We start from the raw sequence: 8,974 nt of genomic DNA on the forward strand, positions 1-8,974 counted from the left end.
CATGCAGAGCCACACTGCGGTAAGAGTCTTTCCATAAAATGCAGCTACTGCTTCTACAAGCAGGGATGGGTTTCGTCTCTGAATTGTGTGGTGCAATTAGGTCAGGAATATAGGGCTTAGAGCCACCACCCAGTGGGATGATCAGAGGGTGGGCGTAGTGCAATTTGAATATAATACATGCTGGTTTGTTTATTTATTTACACACTGTATATGCCACGTAGCTATAATCCCATTGCCATCTGAAGAGACCACCCGTTTCCCTGTGAGACTGTTAAGTCCAGATGAAAATAGGGATGTCCCATTCCATAATGATAATCTTACTATTTATACCCCACACATCTAACTGGGTTGCCCCAGCCACCCTGGGCAGCTTCCAACACACATAAGGTAAAGGTAAAGGGACCCCTGACCATTAGGTCCAGTCGTGTCCGACTCTGGAATTGCTGCGCTCATCTCGCGTTACTGGCTGAGGGAGCCAGCGTACAGCTTCCGGGTCATTTGGCCAGCATGGCGAACCAGAGCAGTGCACGGAAACGCCGTTTACCTTCCTGCTGGAGCAGTACCTATTTATCTACTTGCACTTTGACGTGCTTTCAAACTGCTAGGTGGGCAGGAGCTCCAACACATATAAAAACATAATAAATCATTAAATATTTTTTTAAAAAAAACTTGCCTATACAGGGTTGCTTTAGACAGCTCGGGGGTCAGATAACTCCATAGCCTCCAACATTTCTCCAATAAAAAAGGGATATCCTAAGGAAAAGGGGGACATTTCGGGTTCAAAATGGAAACTGGGACGGATTCTCTAAATCAGAGACATTCCTGGAAAATAGGGACACTTGGAGGAGGTCTGAAATTACCCAAGTGCACCACTGTCCAGGTTTATTTGTGGAAATGGCGGGTCTAGTAAGTCTTCTTTCTCTCCTCACTTGATTCAGATAGTAACTCAGCTTGTGCACTGCATCCTCCTCTTCTTGCAATGTTTTCTAGCTCCATTCCTATTCAACACCCAAGCCTTTAAGAGGACAAAATAGTCTGTGTGGGAAGAAGGTTGCTTCACACTCTCTATACCCCATCCCTAGGCTGACCACCACAAGGGCCTTTAAGGTACAGTTCTCTCACCTCTTCAAACAGCTTCACATACAAAGATTTGTTTTTAGTTCCAGATCCCCACCCTCCACCATGAATAGTCTGGTCTGGCAGATAACGTATTTGTCTGAAGTCATATGAAGCGGAAGTTCTGGGTCTGGTCAGCGCCTGGGTAGGAGGTCGCCTGGGAACACTGTGCTGGCTGCCCCGAGTTGCATCATAAAAAGGGAGGGATATATGTGTAGCAAATAAATTATAAATGAATAAGAAGTCAGGAAATATTTCATCCTTCCCTAGACCCTCACTTCCCCTTTCTTTTTCCAAATCCTACATACTAAACACTGGTTCCTGGCCAAGTAACCAATCTGCACCCACCTTAGCAGAATATTATTCGTTTCTTTACTTAGACCGTTTTAGACTACTTAATATATTAAATCAGGCATCACCAAACTCGGCCCTCCAGATGTTTTGTGACTATTACTCCCATCATCCCTAGCTAACAGGACCAGTGGTCAGGGATGATGGGAATTGTCCCAAAACATCTGGATGGCCGAGTTTGGGGATGCCTGTATTAAATTATCTTTAAGTGGTGCATAGAAAACTAAGGTCACATCAGACAACAACAAATTTTACAAAAATGAACAGTTACATAAGGGAAAAAATATTGCATTAGTACATCATTACTAATGCATATAAATCAATATCAGTTCCAACTCTCCCACAAAACTGAACAAGGAATAATGATTCTAGAAACAGCTGATATCACCCTAGTCTTTTACTTTAGGCTGGCTTTTTTATGGGCAGGCCCCCAGGTGCATGAAACAACCTCAGGCTGCGCACAGCTGTGTCCCATTCAGCAGTCATCTGCAGTCTTCACACCCAGTTCCAGGTACAGCAGATTTGGTGAGCTTCCCGGGGGTCCATGTGGGTGAGAAAACGACACCCCTTCACTCACTGTCCTTTTCTCCAGCCTCTGCTCACTTCTCCTCCAGCTGCATTCATTAATACTGCATTCATGTCTATCCCGGATTTCTTTGAACCTTACTATCTCTTCTCTCTTTTGGTCCAGGGACTCTTGGGCAGCCAGCCATGCCCCCTCTCCCCCCCCCCAACCTGCAAATTGGTTGATTGGCTTGTTGTTTATGAGAGAATTTTCCCCTTCAACAGTCCATACTCATGATTTGCATTTTAAAGGTCACATTTGCATGATGCATGCCCTGCCCTTGGGGTGCATGTGAGTTCTTCTGACTTGGAAATTTGCGGGTAGATTGATTGCTGCAGTCAAAAGGACTCAGGAGTCAGGATATTGTTCTATAACATCCAAGTCAATTTCAGCTATCAACAAACATGTGCCAGCACAGCAGCTGGCAGCTGCCTTTCCTAATGCCTGGACTGTGGACTGGAAACTACAATAGGCAGCAAATGGGTACATAAATGTATAATATTAATTTAGATTATGAGTAGGAGGCCATTTTTAGGGGTGAGGGACCTCACCTTGAAATGCTTTTGTGTATTTTGAGATGGGTCAATTTGCCCTATGGGCCCCATATTTTTCAATTTTAGCAGCTTCACTAGCAAGACTTGATCCCTCTTTTTCCAGATTCAGGAAGTCATAACTGATTAGCCCCTAAGTGGCTGTTGCTTTGAAATGGGTCTGTTTTCTGCAGCCTTCTGCAGCCCACTGAAATATTTGTTAAGAAATGCGGGTAATGATTGGGGCATTGGGGGGGGTGTTGTTTTGAACCTAAATCTGCAAGTGCTAGAACCCCAAGTATATACAGTACTTCATTACACCGGTCATAAGCTCCCTTAAAGTTCTCTGTTGAGCACTTAAATGTGAAAAGAAAAATGGTAGCAGGTTTGCTGGATCTCTGCTTGTCCCCTGTCATTGGGAAGAATTAAGATATCCTTATTTTTCTGTTGATACAGTAAAGAACCAAGTGTTTACAATAAGAGTCAGTGTGGTGCAATAGTTAATTCAAAGTCCCACTTGGCCTTGAAGCTGACCTGGTGACCTGCCTTGGTGGTGAGGTGCTGACCCTGCATGCTGTCTGAATCCCCTTAGAGGAAGAACAGGATAAAACTGTAGTAATAAAAATGTCATTCTAACCAACCGCTGTTCAGTTGCTATCCAGTGACTCTTCTTGTCATCTCCACTTTTCCAGGGAGCGACAACTCCTTAACAGAGAACAGATTCATACAATTGAAAGGGTCATTGGATCTTCTCAGTTCCTACCTGGTGCTTTGATGTGGAGAATATTATTCCTAAACACGATAACAAGGATTCTCAGATTTTTGTCTTGCATGTCATCATTAAGTGGTAAAACAAAATTACAGGTACATTTGATGAAAATTTTAAATTATGTTAAAACATTAAAGTAAAAGTAAAATTTAGCATTTCAAGTAAAAATGTTCAATTGCCATGTTCCCCCTCCACCATTCCAGACTACCACATGCATTCCTGATAAATACATAGAGATGTGTTGTTACGATACTGATGCTAAATCAGAGATTGCAAATACACAGTACAGCACACTTGGGAGACACACAAGCAGCCAATTGATAAGTCGATGCTCATGGCACACATACATATATTGGAACCCCAGTTGAAACATTTGTACATTTTTCGCTTGTATGTAGGTACAGGGTAGCACTGGTGTCACTTTCCATGGCTGGCTAATGCCATATGGTTTAATTAGTAATGTTTGAAAATATCAGCATGTCACCTGTCATGGAACAGCATGACTTCATTTGCTATGGGGCATTTGGGTGTGTAGGCTCACTTGAGTTTATTTGTTGATACTGAAGCACTGGCGGACGAAGGTGGGGGCCGGGGGAGTGGTCCGCTCTGGGTGCCACCCTGGGGTGTGTGACATCACGGCTGCCCCCACACCCTGGGACACTTGGTGCTCACCGCACATGCCCCAGGATGCGCGCTGCTTGCCGCGTACCCTCCTGATGTACGCCACCCCACCCCCCACGGGGAGTGCACCACGTCCCCTGGGACGCGTGCCAGCCACATCCTCACCACTGTACTGAAGATAGAGACATAGACAGGGATGGAGGGCTGGTGGCAGCAGCATGAAATAATTCAGGGGGAAGTGCCAAATTTTTCCACTTTGGCACTTTTATGGGGAATATAAGATGCACAAAATGAGAAAAATGGGTGAATTTGCTTAATGTATGGAGAGGATGGAGATCATGCTGTTAGTGCAGAATTTGGATTACCTTTCAACAGAATTTGAAGTTTGCAAACATGGAGTACACACAACCCCGCTTACATAATTTTATCTATAATAGGAATGGTTTCCCCTGACAAGTCTTTTTATTCACACTCATTCCGATGCACTGAAACAAGTAAAGTCATAAGCATAAATGGGACTGTTGATGAATGTAGGTCATTTTATTGTATTAATTTATAGGAAAATTATCTTTTGCCTAGCCCTTACATTGCACAAGAGGAAAATGAAAGGCTGGATGTCAGCTTCCTCTAAGCCAGCTGCAAGGTTCTCAGATTTATTCCAGGGCTTAATTCTATATTCTCCACTACTGCAGACTTCACTTCTGTTTACTCCCAGAGTTCATTTGCTACCAGAGTCTCCTTCACACAGTCTCACCACAGCTGACATTCTTATCATCTGTGGTGGCCACTTCTCCGCCTCATCAACTCTCTATCTCATTTCCAGTCTCATGTGAAAACAATTTTTCTCCCTTGCCAGCAATTCTTAGTTTCTTTCTCCATCATAGTTATTATTGCACTCTACAACTGTATTTAACCTTACAACAAATTTTTGAAATGCACTCAGAAGGGAAGACCCTGGGGGGTAGATATCATTAGCTCGGCCAAATGGTTTTGAAGAAAGGACTAAAGGTGAGGAGATTCAAAGGACACTTAAATTTGTTTGTTAGATTTGGGTAGGCTACTCTTTCCCCACTCCTACTCTTCCTAGTTCAAGAAACTAGTTCCATCTTTGGCCAGTTTCTTTTTAGCTATTCCCCTTCTCCCTTTCTCATTTGACAATGATCCTATGTGCATAAATGATTTTGTAGCCAGTGTGGTGTAGTGGTTAAGAGTGGTAGACTCGTAATCTGGGGAACCGGGTTCGTGTCTCCGCTCCTCCACATGCAGCTGCTGGGTGACCTTGGGCTAGTCACACTTCTTGGAAGTCTCTCAGCCCCACTCACCTCACAGTGTTTGTTGTGGGGGAGGAAGGGAAAGGAGAATGTTAGCTGCTTTGAGACTCCTTTGGGTAGTGAAAAGCGGGATATCAAATCCAAACTCCTCTTCTTCTTCTCTTCTTGTATTTTTAAAAAACTGGTTTTTTAAAGTCTGAGTGGGTAATAAAATAGTACCACTTTTCTAAAAAGAAATAAAAAAGCACCATGGGTGGGATTTACCTCACCAGTCCTGTAAGTGGAAGCTTTGCGTGAGAACACCCACTTGCTCAGCTGGGCCTTCCCTTTCCTCCCTTGCACCCCCCACCTGCACCCCCAAAATTAGCTGGTAGGGCATCAGGAAAACCCCCAAAGCAGAACATGGGACAAAGGTGTATTTTTCTGTTTGGAAAGCTGAAATGCTTGGGCAAATTGAACGCTTGGAAGAGCTCAGTGTTGAATTTCACCCCTGGCCTTTCCTGTTTTCTTTGTCACATATGTGTTTCATTTTTAAAAATTATAATTATTTTAAAATCAAAATGCCTGTCTCCTCTCATTACTTTGAGACTCTAGGGCCACATCCGCACCATATATAGAAAATAGTATTGTAGCTCTTTAAACAGTCATGGCTTTCCCCAAAGGATACTGGGAAGTGTTAAGGGTGCTGAAAGGGGAATAGAACGTCTGAGTTCTCTGATCCTGTTAGCTAGGGATGATGGGAGTTGTAGTCCTAAAACATCTGGAAGGCCAAGTTTACCTATGCCTGTTGTAGCCCTATGAACTCCAACTCCCATCAGCCTTAGACAGCACAGCCTAATGGTCGGGCTAGAGTCTGACAACACCTGGAGGGCACTACATTGGCTCTAGGTGAAGGCAGGAGACTTGTGTAGCAGGGAGTTTTACTCCATTCTTCTATGGGCATGTGACTGGCCTTTCCCTTCCATTCCTGTTGCCTGCCCTTGAGGGAGGAAAGCCAGCCCCTGTTGAGACTTATTTTCCTGACAGTCCAGCCTAATGGCAGCTGCCTTCCTCTTTTGTAACAGGGCAGGAAGCAGAACCTTGAAGGGCTTTGTCTGTGTTGTTGACAGCCATCCGGGGTCCCCAGGGTTCAACTCTAGCTCAGCCTAGCTTGGTGAACTGAATGTAGCTCTCAGTCCTTTAATATAATCAGCAAATAGCCAAAATTCCTTCTACAATTAAATATATTCAATTACATGGCCAAACACTAATTTAGATGGAGGGAGAAATTAAGCAGGCAACGGTCTCCTGTGAGAGCAAAAAGGCCAGAAATGAGATGAGGAGTAATGGAATAAAAGTTTTATTTGATAGAAGGGAGTGCAGGCAAGCTGCAACCCAGCTGAAGTTGGGAGGGAAGAAATCCTTCAGAAGGCAAAGCTTTCAGATAAACATGGAGCTCATCAGGGACCTGGGTAATTGGATATGGAGAATCCTTCTTCAAAGTTGTCAGTTCAAATCTAGTGCAGCTAAGTTATGATGGGGAGTTACTGAGATCTGAAGATGTTTGTCGGCCTTTGTGAGATGTATTAGGTGGGTCGAACTCCACTCCCCAAGGACAACTGTCTGTATAAGAAAAACCATCACTGTAATTAGTACAGATTCTCAGACTTCTCTTCCAAAGATGATTATATATGAAATTTATATGTTTAAAGAAAAAATATTCTAGGCATTTACAAACAAGCAAATAGCTCCATATTAGAGATGAGGAATTCACAACAATCATAATCAGTGGTAAAACAGTTTCCATTTTAAACTGTGATCTTTGGTCAGATCTGTTCCATTCAGAATAAAAAGGTCTGCATAGTTTCCTGATTTCCAGGAAAGGAACCTCCCAGTAGCTGAAAGCTGAGTCCGTGCAAGGGAGTCATGGCCGCTTCTGGGGGTCACATCCAGCTTCTTCTCCGTGATGAAGCCACTTGCTCCCATCTGCCTGGATTATTTCAAGGATCCAGTCACCATCCCAGAGTGTGGGCACAACTACTGCCGATCCTGCTTGATCCAGTGCATAGTTCACCTGCGAGGCTGTTGCCAAATAATCAATTCTGGGTGTATTTGGCACATTTAACCACCCTAAATATCTGGTTGCTTGGTTTATATAGAACAGGGGTAGGCAACCTAAGGCCCAATCGCCTTCTCAATCCGGCCTGTGGACAGTCCAGGAATCAGCATGTTTTTACATGAGTAGAATGTGTCCTTTTATTTAAAATGCATCTCTGGGTTTTCAGGAATTCATTTATCCCCCCCCCCAAATATAGTCCAGCCCACCACATGGTCTGAGGGATGGTGGACCAGCACACGGCTGAAAAAGGTTGCTGACCCCTGATATAGAAGGTGCTAGGCTCATATGATGCGTCTGTGAGAAACCAAAGGGTAAAATCACATTGATGTTGCTGGCAAATTTCCCACTGACTTCAATGGTGCTGAGCAGCAGTTTCGATGTTTGACAATAACAGATTATACACCATAAAATAATGAGTTTCTCATGATATTTAAATATATATATATCAATGGACTGATTATTTTCCTGTGGTTCCTCTTCTGTATGCAAAATGCAGACATTTTGGAGGAATATTACTTTAAAGATGCTTGTTATATATAAAAAGCATGTTTAAACAGCAAAAACACAATTTAGCAAAATTTTATGCTTTTGACTTTTAAAAGACATACAAAATCATGACATACATGATGTGTTTATAGAGCTAATTGCCTTAAACTGCACATGCATCTCAAAGATTCTCTTCTTTCAGGGAGACTTTTGTAGTATAATGTTGAGCGCTCACCTGCTATATCACTCTTATCATAGCAGCACATATGTAGTTTTTATTCTTAAAAGAGGGCAATGCTGGCAAAGGCTGCCCTTCCTCCTCCCCAACAGGAACCTGCAGTTTGTCAATTTTTCTGCAGGTTGTACACTCCTCTTCTTTGAAAGCAATACAAACATGTACAGAAAATCAATACAAACAGGGACATATTGAAAATATTTGAATAAATGTATTGTCCATACATTTCATCCTTAGGTTGTGCTGTTCTCACCGTGTATTATATAGGGAAATCCTACCACTGTCTTTGAATTTTACTTGGGGAATTATCACAAAAAAGGATAAAAAGCAGGTGGGAATGAGCCATCTCTGATAACCCTTGGATGCTTACTTGGAAGTAAGTCCAGAATGTTCAGTGGGACTTACTCTGCAGCAAGTGCATTTAGGATTGCAGCCTAAATGTGCATCCAGATACCTGTAACTTGAATTGTGAGGCCGCTGTGGATGAGTATTCATCAGGTTTTGTTTACCTTTTCCTTAAGGAAAAATCATCCTGTTGTAGCTGAACCTGGCTGCACTGTGCGTAGTAACCCTTAATCAGACTGTTAGGCCTTTTAGATTTGTGGAGATACCCTCAGATTTATAAAGAGAAGTTTCTAAGTCATGTTTTAAAAATAAAATAAAATTGGGCCTATGTTTATATATTACCCTAGAGGCTCAGCAAATATAAAGCTAATATAATAACTATCAAACAGTATTGAAAGGGACTATCACTGCAGTGGGGTAGGGGAAATAATCTATTGCAGATAGTATTGGCTTTGGCCCCATAGACTTGTCCATGTATAGCCATGGATATAAATATAGAGAGTACTTCTGGAGCATATACAGAATAGCTTTCCTTTCCTGTCTCCACACACTTAGAATGAAGGATAGATGTGCAGCCTTCATTTGGG

At 42.8% G+C, this 8,974-nt stretch overlaps 1 long non-coding RNA gene across 1 annotated transcript; it reads right to left on the reverse strand.

Moving 5' to 3' along the window:
* Nucleotides 1-6,546: 6,546 nt before the first annotated feature.
* LOC117061225 lies at nucleotides 6,547-8,130 on the reverse strand. The gene is made up of 2 exons (XR_004428053.1): nucleotides 8,043-8,130; nucleotides 6,547-6,825 (listed from the first exon to the last, which is right to left on the reverse strand). It is a non-coding gene; the product is annotated as an uncharacterized LOC117061225 (long non-coding RNA).
* Nucleotides 8,131-8,974: the final 844 nt, after the last annotated feature.

This window comes from Lacerta agilis, chromosome 1 (assembly GCF_009819535.1).
Source record: "Lacerta agilis isolate rLacAgi1 chromosome 1, rLacAgi1.pri, whole genome shotgun sequence".
Classification (NCBI taxonomy): domain Eukaryota; kingdom Metazoa; phylum Chordata; class Lepidosauria; order Squamata; family Lacertidae; genus Lacerta; species Lacerta agilis.